Source organism: Bos taurus, chromosome 3 (genome assembly GCF_002263795.3).
Source record: "Bos taurus isolate L1 Dominette 01449 registration number 42190680 breed Hereford chromosome 3, ARS-UCD2.0, whole genome shotgun sequence".
Taxonomy (NCBI): Eukaryota; Metazoa; Chordata; class Mammalia; order Artiodactyla; family Bovidae; genus Bos; species Bos taurus.
This window is the reverse complement of record NC_037330.1, coordinates 43,083,615-43,097,308: the sequence shown is the minus strand read 5'-3', so window position 1 is coordinate 43,097,308 and position 13,694 is coordinate 43,083,615. Positions and strand designations below refer to the sequence as shown.

Genomic DNA, 13,694 nt, shown 5'->3' with positions numbered 1-13,694 from the left:
CTGAGGTCCCTCAGGGATACGTTTCATTAGGATCCATGGCCCTGACTGTGTTCAACTGTGATGCTTGTGTTTAGAAAAAGACCATCTAGAAGAGGGACAAGTGGGATGGCCAGTTGAGAGAGGGAATAAAACACAATAAAAATACAGCTCCTTGGAAGGAAAGTTATGACAAACTTAGACAGCATATTAAAAAGCAGAGACATTACTTTGCCAACAAAGGTCTGTCTAATCAAGGCTAAGGTTTTTCCAGTAGTCATGTATGGATGTGAGAGTTGGACTATAAAGAAAGCTGAGCACTGAAGAATTGATGCCTTTGAACTGTGGTGTTAGAGAAGACTCTTGAGAGTCCCTTGGACTGCAAGGAGATCCAACCAGTCCATCCTAAAGAAGATCAGTCCTGGGTGTTCAATGGAAGGACTGATGTTGAAGCTGAAACTCCAATACTTTGGCCACCTGACGCAAAGAACTGACTCATTTGAAAAGACCCTGATGCTGGGAAAGATTGAGGGCAGGAGGAGAAGGGAACGACAGAGGATGAGATGGTCGGATGGCATCACTGATTCAATGGACATGAGTTTGGGTAGGTTCCAGGAGTTGGTGATGGACAGGGAGGCCTGGTGTGCTGCAGTCCTTGGGGTAACAAAGAGTTGGACATGACTGAGCGTCTGAACTGAACTCAAAAATATAGCATCATCCAAAAGGACTCAAAGCGAGATCATGAAGAGATATTCATACACCCCATGTTCATCATAGCATTATTCATAATATCCAGAGGTAGAAGCAACCCAAGTATCCATTGACAGATGACTGGATGAAGAAATTGTGTTCTATGCCTACAACAGAATATCACATACTACAACATGGATGAAACTTGAAAACATGATACTAAATGAAAAAACAAAGTCACAAAAGAACAAATCATCTATCATTCTACTCCCATGAAGTATCTAAAGTAGTCAAAATAACAAAAACAGAAAGTAGAAAGGTAATTAATAATATGAGGAAATGTTCATGATACTAGTTACAAGAAAGAAACAGTTACAGACGTTTTGTTCAATTCAGTTCTTCACCTGATTAGATGAGGTCCACCACACTAAGAATTACAATCTGCTTTACTCTGTCTACAGATTCAAATGTTAACATCATCAGAAACACCCTCACAGATATACCCGGAATAATGTTTGACGAGTGTCTGGGCATCCTTTGGCTGAGCCAAGTTAAAACATAAATTAGCCATCAGAGTAGGCATCCTTATTGTATGTACAAAGAAACCAAGATTAAAGAGAGTAAAGGACTTGTCAAAGACAAAGCTGGAAAACAGCTGAGCTAAATTCCAACTCAAATGGATCTGGCCCCTAAACTTTGACCATTGGGCTATTCTACTTCCTTTTAAAGACAAGTTTATGGAAGTTACACAGAATTGTGTTGGTAGGTAGATACCCATAACATCAAAACAACGTTTTAATTACTGCTTAATTTGTCTATTGAAAGGCAGTGAAAATGAAGATGGGGGAACAAATAAATGTAAAAGCAACAAGGGGGCTGAGAATAGTTCATGATACATAGTTCCATTATTTTCCACTCTATGCCATCATAACCTGTGTTAATAAATAGGTAGAAATTTACAGAAAGACTATAATGTTTTTAAACATAAAACACTAAAATAGCTACTACCTTGTTTTTCTTAGGTTGGTTTTATGAAACCTAGAGTGTTTTCCTTTAAAAAATTGTAATAAAACAAAAGGATTAACAGTCATTAGTCAAATTTCTTTCCACAAATTCTGACAAGACTACAGTACTGTAAGTAGTCATATCAAGCATGTGCCGCTGCTGCTGCTGCTAAGTCGTTTCAGTCGTGTCTGACTCTGTGGGACCCCATGGACTGCAGCCTACCAGGCTCCTCCTTCCATGGGATTTTCCAGGCGAGAGTACTGGAGTGGGGTGCCATTGCCTTCTCCAAGCATGTGCTATGCTGTCCTTAGTCGCTCAGTCGTGTTTGACTCTCTTTATCCCATGGACTGTAGCCTTCCAAGATCCTCTGTCCATGGGGATTCTCAAGGCAAGAATAAAGGAGTGGGTTGCCATGCCCTCCTCTGGATCTTCCCAACCCATGGATCGAACCAGGTCTCCTGCATTGCAGGCGGATTCTCTACCGTCTGAACCACCAGCATACAAGCATATATTTCATGTGTGACCCATTCTTTCAAATAAGAACAAGAAAAAATAATGAAACAGGGAAAAATGGAAAAAAAATAAGTATATTATCTAGGGATTTTGGACTATATCACTTTTTATGACTTTAATAAAACAAGTAAACTAGCAATTTGTCAGTATTTAGGGCTTCGAAGAAGAAACAAAATATAACTCTAGAGGACTGAGAAAAATAAATATATCAGACTTGCTCTCATTGATCAGATCAATAATTTTACAATGCTAAGAATTCTGTCTTACAAAGATAGAATTTGAAGACTCTATAATTGCACTTCAAATATTTGAAAGACAAACAAGAATACTTTTAAAGCTTTTTGTTCAGCTCTAGAACTTTCAAAAATACTGATATATATATATATATATTTTTTGGCTGCACCACATGGAATATGGAACTTCCCTGCCCAAGGATCAAACCCATGCCTCCTACGTTGGACGCATGAAGTCTTAACTTCTGGACCACCAAGGAAGTCCAACACTGGTATTCTTTAATGTGGAAATGTTCCAGGTTAAAAAAGGCTGGGTGAATGTGTGTGTATATGTGTACACAAAGTCCTAGATAACAGATCACATACTTGCCAAATATTAAGGAGTCATCTCTTCTCCACATTTTGATACCTATATTAGAAAGTTATAACTACATGCTAACTCATTTCACTTTGTTTAACAAAACAGAGCTATTTCCTGAGGAGATGGTAGGAAATTTATTAGGCACCAAACGTCTCTCCTCTGGAGCTTGAGCTCCTAGATTCCGGTCAGTCTCACATGACTTCTGCCACATGACTCTACAGAGTTGCAATCATTAATAATGAGGTTATTAAAATGGCTGGGAAAAGCATTTCATTAAAAATGTTAATTATTCCCTTTTTCTCCTATTATTAAATATGTGTTTTATAATAAAAAGTTAATGTATTTAACCAGGAATGTACTTAAAATGTAGGTGGCTTAGTTGTAAAGAACTGGCCTGCCAATCCAGGAGACACAGGTGATGCGGTTCAGTCCCCGGGTTGGGAAGATCCCCTGGAGGAGGAAATGGCAACGCACACCAGTATTCTTGCCTGGAGAATTCCATGGATAGAGAAGCCTCGAGGTCTGAGTCCATAGGGTTGTGAAGGGTTGGACATGACTTAGGGACTGAGCACACATGCACATACTTAAAATGTACTTGTGACTTTGGATTTTTGTGCTGGCTGTCATTTTTGATAGATATACACATACAAACACAAACACATCATTTCCCTAAGTCAATCAATAGTGGAGACACAAGAAAATATTATGTGAAAATAATTTATTATGGAAACAGTGAGAGACTTTATTTCTGGGGCTCCAAAATCATTGTAGATGGTAACTGCAGCCATGAAATTAAAAGATGCTTGCTCCATGGAAGAAAAGCTAGGACCAACCTAGATAGCATATTAAAAACCAGAGACATTACTTTGCCAACAAAGGTCCATCTAGTTAAAGCTATGGTTTTTCCAGCAGTCATGTATGGATGTGAGAGTTGGACTATAAAGAAAGCTGAGCACCAAAGAACTGATGCTTTTGAACTATTGTGTTGGAGAAGACTCTTGAGAGTCCTTTGGACTGCAAGGAGATCCAACCAGTCCATCCTAAAGGAGACCAGTCCTGAATAGTCATTGGAAGACTGATGCTGAAGCTGAAACGCCAACATTTTGGTCACCTGATGTGAAGAACTGACTCAATAGAAAAGACCCTGATGCTTGAAAAGATTGAAGGCAGGAGGAGAAGGGGATGACAGAGGATGAGATAGTTGGATGACATCACCGACTCAATGGACATGAATTTGAGCAATCTCTGGGAGTTGGTGATGAACAGGAGGCCTGGCGTGCTGCACTCCATGGGGTTGCAAAGTATTGGATGTGACTGAGTCACTGAACTGAACTGGAAATGGGTCAAAAATTAGAAAGTCATGGAAATGATTTAATCCTCATTTGTGTTAATTATGCTGTGAGTCTCTATAAACAATATGTTATTCAGCAAACAAAATACAAGTGAACAAAACATAATTTCTCTTATGGATGAAGTGGTTTGCCAAGGTCTTTCCCTTAAACTATCTTTCTTATGCAAGGATAATTCTCATATGAAATATAGAGCCTAAGCAGTAATAATCAATATTATTCAACTTCCTTGGGCAATTTAAACCTAACATCAGATGAACAGAGAATAAAAACTATTATAGTCTTTTTTCAAAGAAACAAAAAAAGAGAAAAAACAATAGCCCTTCCATATCTGCCAAATATTGACCCCCAAATTACACTAGTTTCTTATGTTAAGGTATTTTTAACCTCATAATACTGAAAAGATATGTTCCTTCTGCTTTTATTTTTATGCACTACTCTTTATTTCTATAGAAATGTTAAACTTTTACTGGATAATTTTATATGAATTACATAATACTTTGTTTCTAGGATATTAATCCAACTTTTGAAACTTGGTATACATTTCAATAAGCAACCACGAAAATGATTTTTTCATATGTCCACAAATACTTCACAGAACATTTAACAGCTCATAAAGATGGGAGCTATGAGAATTTTTGTTGTATTAAGAAAGTATTACAAACTGAAAAGAAACATCTTATGGAAATAACAGCATTTTATTGAAATTGGAAAGCAGGCACAAACCCGGCAGTGGCCGGGAGCCAGCAGCGTGCAGCTCCTGGCCTGGGCTGGAGGCCAGGCGTGGGGCATGTGCCCCAGAGCGGGCCCTGAGCCCCGCCCAGCGTCCCCGCGCGGTGAGGCTGGGGCAGTTGGTTTCTGTACACACGTGATTGAGCCACCTGCCAGCTGGCGCCACCTGCCTTCCCACCCGCCTCCCTGGTGCCCAGTGTGAGAAAGGAGGTGTCGCCCACCGGCCACTGGCATGCCCAGCCAGCCCTCAGCCTGAGCCCAGCGGCGCCTGCCCCTGCCCCCTGCCACTCTGTACTGCCTTGGCTCCCCCGCGGCCCCCACACTGCAGTGCAGCCAGGCCCTCTCCCCACATGGGCCACCCCCATGGCCCCCTCCTGGTGCCCAGGGCGGCCCGGCCTGCAGGGCCATGAAGCTGCAGGCTGTGATGGAAATGCTACCGCTGTGGTAGCAGCAGGCACACCAAGAACTGGAGGCCCGGCAGCCACCGCCGCCCCCTGAACCCCCAGCCCGCACCAGGGTCACTCCGGAAGAGGACAGGGAGCCTGAAAGCGCCTGGATGCAGTGGGTGCAGATGGCCGCCCTGGCCGCCATGCGCCCAGTCCCAGCTCGGAGGACGCCCCTCACCCACCCCCCCAGCTCAAAGGATGAGGATGTGGTCCTGGAGGGGGCAACGGGCTCACCCACCCGACCCAGCCGAGGCAGGGAGGCAGCCAGCCTCCCCGGGGGCAATGGCCGCTTTGAGGATGCAGGCTTCGACGATGACCTGAAGCCAAAATGGGAGGAGGAGGAGCTGGAGGAAGACCTGAGGGACGACAAAGAGGACGAGGAGGATGAGGACTATGAGGATGAGGAGGGGCTTGGGCCCCGGGGCACCGCCAGCCTGGGCCCCTCAGCCCTGTTCCCCCACAAGGCTCAGCTGCTCCAAGCCTTCCGCCCGGACAGTGGATCCCGGCACTGGGTGGCCAGGAGCACCCGGGAACTGGCCCGGCTGTCCCCGGAGGGGTTGCCCGTCCTGCACCTCAGCTGCAGCCACCAGACCACGGGGACTGGACATATGAGGAGCAGTTCAAGCAGCTGTATAAACTGGACGCAAACCACAAGAGGAAGGAGTTCCTGGATGACTTGTTCAGTTTCATGCAGAAGCGAGGGACACCTGTGAACCGCATCCCATCGTGGCAAAGCAGGTGCTCGACCTGTTCATGTTGTATGTGCCGGTGATGGAGAAGGGCAACCTGGTGGAGGTCATCAACAAGAAGCCGTGGCGGGAGATTACCAAAGGACTGAACCTGCCCACATCCATCACCAGTGCTGCCTTCATGCTGCGAACCCAGTATATGAAGTACCTGTACCCCTAGGAGTGTGAGAAGAGTGGCCTCAGCAACCCCAACCAGCTCCAGGCAGCCATCGGCAGCAATCGGAGGGAGGGCCAGCACCAGAGCTTTGGGGGCTCCCTCTTTGCCTACTTGCCGGCCGGGGCCCACAGCATGCGGTCCTCGCCCAAGCTGCCTGTGTCCTCCCTGGGCCTGGCCACCAGCACCAATGGCAGCTCCATCACCCCAGCCCCCAAGGTCAAGAAAGAGGAGGATGTGGCCATCCCCATCACAGTCCCCAGCTGCCTGCCAGTCTCCCTGGTCACCCAGTGGTGGTGGCCCAGGCAGCAGCAGCCCAAGCGGCCGTAGCAGCACAGGTGGCTGCCTTGGAGCAGCTTCAGGAGAAACTGGAGTATGGGGAACCTCCTGAGAAGAAAATGGCCCTAGTGGCAGAGGAGCAGCAGCAGCTGATGCAGCAGGCACTTCAGCAGAACTTCCTGGCCATGACGGCACAGCTGCCCATGAGCGTCCATGAGATCAACAGCCAAGCCTCTGAGAGCAACCAGGACTCAGCTACGAACCTGACCAGCACCAACGACAGCAAGAGTATTGACATGTCAGGAGAGATTAACGGAATCATGTACACAGGAGTGCTGTTCGACCAGCTGCCGGCCTCCACGCCACGCTCCGCTCCCAGCAAAGGTGGAGGCGGCAGCAGCCGGGGAGGAAACAGCGGGACCCACAGCAGCAGCAGCCGTGCAGGCAGCTAGGCAGGGCCAGCAGGGATGTCTGCACTCCCGACAGCCACCTCAAACACTCTCCATCCTGGGAACCTGCCAGACTGGGCAGGGGGGTCCAGGTGGGCCAAGCAGGGGCTGGGATGGAGGAAGATACTGGTGGGGAGGGGAGGTATCCACAGAGGAGCAACAGCTTAACACCAAAAGGAGAAGAAAAATATGTATACATATATAAAGAAAATTTAATAAAATGGGAAAACCAAGGAACACTTGAATTACTCAGGTTTCGGACATTCAGAGATGAATTGTGAGAATATCAAAGGAAATTAGAAATGAGAGAGGCAAATGTCTACTAGGGCCTGCAGCCCTGGTGAACCCATGTGGGCTGGTGTCTGGTTTCAACAGGCCAGTCCTGTTTACCTCATACATCCCTGCACTGTGTTTTTTCATTTTTATCTGGTTTTTTTCTTTGCCTTTGTTTTTTTTTTGGGGGGGTCCATTTGTCACACACTCACCACACCCAGCTCCTTGTGTTGAATGAAACCCCTGAGCCAAGATCAGTTGAATTTTTTTGTTATTGTTGCTTTCGGGAACTTTGTTGTTGTTTTTTTAAAAGAAATAGTGAAATTCAAACTCTATAGGGTTTTTAAGAGGTTTTCGGGGTTTTGTTTTGTAAATATTCTATTTTATTCTTGGGGGAGGAATCAAACCTAGGAAAAGGGTATATGTATATCTATATATTTGTATTCATTCAGGGCAACTGGACTTGAAAAAGAAAGAAAGGCAAAAAAAAAAAAAAACAAGTTAAAAAAAAAGAAATTGGAAAGCATAGCATTTATATATCAATATTTTTAATATCCACAAACTTATTTGAGGAAGTGCAGTCAGTGACAGTGGTCGTTTTAAAACATTACACCAACTCTCTGACAGTTTATCCTGCTCTGTCCACAGAACGCTTGAACCAAGGCCCTTCTCATCTTATGCCAGAAACAAAATAGGACTAAGGCCAGGTTCTGGTGCAATTTGTGAGGCACTGGTTTGCAGAGTTGTTGGTGTGATGGCTTAGCCTGTGGACTCCTCTCTGTCACATTTGAACATTTATTATGTTTCAAATTGTCAGTCATGTTCAAATGTATATTCATGCCTGCAGTTTCCAATTACTTAATTATACCTGCCATCAACCTAGTTAATCTGCCTTGGTTACTGCAGTCTAAACTCTGGTTGCATTTTTCAAGGAAATTAAATTGCTAGGTTGTTCCAGATGATTAGACTTCTGTACTGGCTTATAACTTTTGTTTTTTACTTTCCATTCTTACCATGTTTTTAGAACTATCTACATATTTTGGGCTTCCCTTGTGGCTCAGCTGGTAAAGAATCCGCCTGCAATGCAGTTTGATCCTGGGGTTGGGAGGATCCCTTGGAGAAGGGAAAGGTTACCCACTCCAGTATTCTGGCCTAGAGAATCCCATGGACTGTATGGATTCGCAGAGTCAGACACGACTGAGCAACTGTACAGTCCAGGGGGTGAGAAAGAGTTGTACATGACTGAGCAACTTGCACTTGGCACCACATATTTAGAAGCTTCTTGCAGCAAACTTCAAGTTACATAGTTTACTGCAAGTTTAATCCTGTCAGATGGCTCCCTGGGAATGCGGGCAGGCAGGAGCCCTGTGCTACCTGTGGGGGGAGGCTGCCCCCTCCTCAGCTGAGATGCAGGTAAGCCTATCTTTAACCTCCCTGACTTCCCCCCTAACTCAGACCTAATTCTTGATCTCCCACCTGTTCTAATTTCTTCTGCCGTCTCTTGTTAGGATCCACAGCAGCTTTCCCCCATGCTTTGCCTTGTAACATTCCACATGGTACTCAGTAAAAGCCTGATATAGATGGCCTCTTTCTAATAGGACTGCAATTATTCTTGTCATGCTTTGGCTTTTTCTGTGGCTCTCCTCTGGACTGTCTCCAAATTCTTCTGCTCAGTTTAGCAAGCTGGCAGAGAGTTCTCTCAGAGGACTCTGACTTGCATACAAATTAGCTTGTGGTTAGAGCCCTTCTGCTCAGTACTGGGACTGCCTCCTAATGAATTTATTTTTCTTTAATTTGGAGCTTGAGCACAAAGATTCATGTTACCTTCAATATTTGCCTACATAGGAATGCCTTCTGTCACATGAAAAAGCCTGTGGTTATTTTGATGGGACAACAATGGTAACATGACTGATCTCAGGTTCAGCATAAATAGTTCAGAGGTGACCTGGTCTGTCCGGTGAGATGTCGCTGAAACGTGTGGCAACCTTGAGTTGCTAAAGAGTGAAAACAAGCTCAGGAGAAAGGTAGATCCAGAGAGAACTATTTAGTAGACACTAGGAAGAGAGATGTGGCTGGACCTCTTGCCAAGCACACCATGATTACAGGCAAGTAGTGGGGAAGAAAGTCAGACTGCAAGGAGTTCAAGTTCACTGGTTCATCCTAATTAATTGAACTCAAGTGAGGCAAAGGCAGGAAGGAGCAGGACGGGAAGCTTGTCCCTGCAATGGCAGGTAGAGGTAACAATGCAAGAAAGAAGTGTTTCAAGTCTGCTTTTTCTGGGATTTTTAGTTCCCCAACCAGGGATTGAACCCAGGCCCTTGGCAATAAGAGTTCACAGTCCTAACCATATGGACCACTAGGGAATTCCCTGAGTCTTCTTTTAGACAGAGGGAAATTAGCTATTAAAGAGGTAGAGAGGTTTTCTGTTTGTTTTTGTTTTGATCATGAGGGGGCTTTATTTTAAAAATAAGTTTTCTCAATAACTATTAACTAGAGCAGCCCTATCCAACAGAATTTTCTGTGTTGATGGACATATTCTGTACCTACAATGTCCAATATGGTAGCCACTAGCCACATGTGGCTCTTTAAATTTATTAAAAGTTAAATAAAATTAAAATCAGCTTCTCAGTTACACTAGTCACATATCAATTGCACAATAGCCATAATAATTAAAACTTAAATTTAAATAGTCATATTTGGCTGTGGGTATTGCACTGGATAGCTTAGAGTATTATTTTGAGATTAGTCTCAAAATAAGGGTCTTCAAACAATACCAGTTTATTTTTCACCTGCACAGATCCAACCAGTCCATCCTAAAGGAAATCAGTCCAGAATATTCATTGGAAGGACTGATGTTGGAGCTGAAGCTCCAATACTTTGGCCACCTGATGTGAAGAGCTGACTCATTTGAAAAAACCCTGATGCTGGTAAAGATTGAAGGCGGGAGGAGAAGGGAACAACAGAGGACGAAATGGTTGGATGGCATCAAGGGCTCAATGGACATGAGTTTGAGCAAGCTCTGGGAATTGATGGACAGGGAAACCTGGTGTGCTGCAGTCCATGGGGTCGCAGAGTCGGACATGACTGAGTGACTGAACTGAATATGTAAACCAATTAGTGCCAGAATATGGGGTGGTGGGGGTTTCTCCACCTGTTCTGTGCTTAGTCATGTCCTACTCTTTGTGACCTGTGGACTGTAGGCTATCAGGCTCCTCTGTCCATGGGGATTCTCCAGGCAAGAATCCTGGAGTGGGTGCCATGCCCTCCTCCAGAGGATCTTCCCAACCCCAGGATTGAACCGAGGTCTCCTGCATTACAGGCGGATATTTTACCATCTGAGCCACCAGGAAAGCTCAAGAATACTGAGTGGGTAGCCTATCTTTTCTCCAGGGGATCTTCCTGACCCAGGAATTGAACTGGGATCTCCTGCATTGCCAGCAGATTCTTTACCAGCTGAGCTACCAGGGAAGCCCTTGCTCCACCTAGTCATTTGGAAATATTGGTGCTTCCCACCTTGTATGTCTGTCATTTCCAACATGCAGGCTTCGGGGCTGTAGAGGGGAAGGAAAGAGAGTATGGAGGAGCTCTTGGGAGGTTTAATGGGCCACATCTGGAAATGGTCTACATCATCTCTACCCATATTCTAATGGCTAGAAATAATCACATGGCCCTATCTGTCTGCAGGCTAAGCTGTAAAAATGTAACTGTGTGCCCAGAAGGAAAAGGAAATGGTTCTATGGACATTCAACACTGAACTTCCACATTTATCAACAATACAATTTTTTAAATTTAGAGAGTTCTGAGTCTCCAATAACTTCACCACAAAGAACTGGAAATCAATCTTAACTAGTGTGCCAAGGGACGGTAAAGCATCTGCCTGCGATGCAGGAGACCCCGGTTCAATCCCTGGGTTGGGAAGATCCCCTGGAGAAGGAAATGGCAACCCACTCCAGTACTCTTGCCTGGAAAATCCCATGGACAGAGGAACCTGGTAGGCTAGAGTCCATGGAGTCACAAAGAGTCAGACATGACTAAGAGACTTCACTTCAGTGTGCCAAGGGAATGTTAACTAGTTTTGGATACAAGGAAGACACTGATTGATCAAAATGGAATTAAATGTGGAGCAAAGGTCAGGAGAAAGGGCATTTTATTTGATAATGTTTCAACCCATCTGTTAATCTCTGTTGTTGATTAACCTAAGCCAGAGCACTTGTTCTGTTTAAGAGATAATACAATGCAGCAGCAAGCAGACTTACCTGGGTTGAGCACCAGCTTGCACTTTAGTGGCTATATGACATCACTTTACATTTTGTAGTTTTCTCTAACCTAAAATGAAGAAAATATCTTCTATGACACAATCTGGCAATTGTCCCCTAATATCCATTTTCTTCACGTGTAGTAACATAATACTTAGCTAAGTGTAAAGCCACTTATTTCCCAGCCTCCCTTGCAGCTAGGTGTGGCCCTATGACAAAAAGTTAATAGTCAGTGGGATGTAAGGGTGGTGTCCAGAGCTGTTTCTAGGAATCTTCCCTAAGAGATAACTTCTCTTTTTCCTCCATCCTGCTGTGTGGAATGTAGATGTGATGGCTGAAGGATTGTTCTGGACAGTTGAAGACAAGTATGACAAAGGAATGGCAGAACAGAAAACTAGAAGAAGTCTGATCTATAAGGACTTAATAGGGAAGAGACACCATTCCAGCTAAGGGCCTTAGAGAGAGATAAGAATTTTCTTGTTGCTTAGCCATCATTTTTGGGGTCCCTCTTAATATAGCCAAACCTACTTCTGATATACTTTCTGTGAAGTGGTGTTATGAAGACTGAGACAGACAGAGTTGAGCATGGTTCTTGGTGCATAGTAAACATTCAGCAACACGGGTTTCCTCTCTCCCTTTTCTACCTAAAGAGGAAACATGGCTGAGTGACTAACACACACTCTGGAGACAGAAACCTATGCTGGCGTCAGATTCGCTCTATACCATCAATGTTAAAGTAAAATTACAGGAAATTTTTTTTTCTAGGATAATTGAGACCCGTAGAAGATTTTCTTCCATTTTCCCTTGTCTTGGGCAGCTCAGAAAACAGCCAATCTAATGGAATAACTTTGCTTAAATACAAATTTAGGGAACTGGGAGAGTATATTCCACGGCATTAATCATACTAGGTTGGGCAGAAGTATGATGAAGTACTTAAGAGTCTTTGTTTTATGAAATGATGTTTTATGACTTTGCTTTATGAAATGATGGATGCTCACTAAACTTACTGTGGTAATCATTTCATGGTGTATGTAAGTCCAATCATAAAATAAAACTGGGGGGAAAAGAAAGAGGTTGATTTTAAAGACAGGTCTGCTTGTGTTTCCCCTCTCCACCACTTACTATGGGGACATGGGCAAGTTATCCTTTCTGAGGCTTTGCTTCCTCATCATTAAAGTGAAAAGATGACATTATGTAAGGTTGTTGTTAGGATTAAATAAAATAATGTATTAAGATGCTTAATTTAAAATGTTTCATAAAGGTAGCTATAAATGACAATACAACAATGACAATCATAATATTCTCAAATGTGGTGATTATGACTATGGACACAGTTATTTTCTTAAATTTTTTTCTGAAAGTGGCAGGGCATAAATCAGTAAATCAGTAATTCCCATATAAATAATATTGGGAAACTTGGCTGTGTTATTTCCTCCTTGACATTAGATAAATCATTGCTTTGTTTAATCACATGGTAGAGTGGCATATGATTAAACAAAGCAATGATTTATCTAATGTCAAGCAGGAAATAACACAACCAAGTTTCCCAACATTATTTATATGGGAAAACATTACCTACACTATAGATGCATTTACTATGTCAAAAAGGAGAAACTACCTAGTTTATTAACTTACTGATTTACTGATTTAATCACATAGTATAGTGACATACAGGCTTCCCTTTGTGGCTCAGCTGGTAAAGAATCTGCCTCCAATGCAGGAGACCTGGGTTCAATCCCTGGGTTGGGAAGATCCCCTGGAGAAGGGAAAGGCTACACACTCCAGTATTCTGGCCTGGAGAATTCCAAGGACTGTATAGTCCATGGGATTGCAAAGAGTCAGACATGACTGAGCAACTTTCACTTCACTTCATAGTGGCATACATGAATTATTTGTAAAAAGGCATTTTAAATAGCAAAATGCTGATCCGAGTTTTATAAAATTTAAAATGAGCTTGAAAGCACTAAACTTCCTGATTAAATGAGGAATTGCAATGAACTATGAAATAGACATACAACACAAAAATTTAAAACAAATGCCTCCTTACCAATTGTAAGATTTGAATAGATTCATTTTCCTCTAGATACTTCTCTCCTTGTAGCAAGCCATTCAGAGCCATTCCATAGATACAAGAGTCACTTTGTAGCCGTGGTTGCTTCCAATTATACTTTTCTGGGTCATTGGCGATCTTTATGCTACATTAGGACTTCATAAAAAAACATAATCTCA

The 13,694-nt window shown here is 43.5% G+C and overlaps 1 pseudogene; it reads left to right on the top strand.

The window, feature by feature from the left end:
* The first annotated feature begins 4,846 nt into the window (after positions 1-4,846).
* Positions 4,847-8,059, top strand: LOC531899 (AT-rich interactive domain-containing protein 3A-like; annotated as a pseudogene).
* The last annotated feature ends 5,635 nt before the right edge of the window (positions 8,060-13,694 follow it).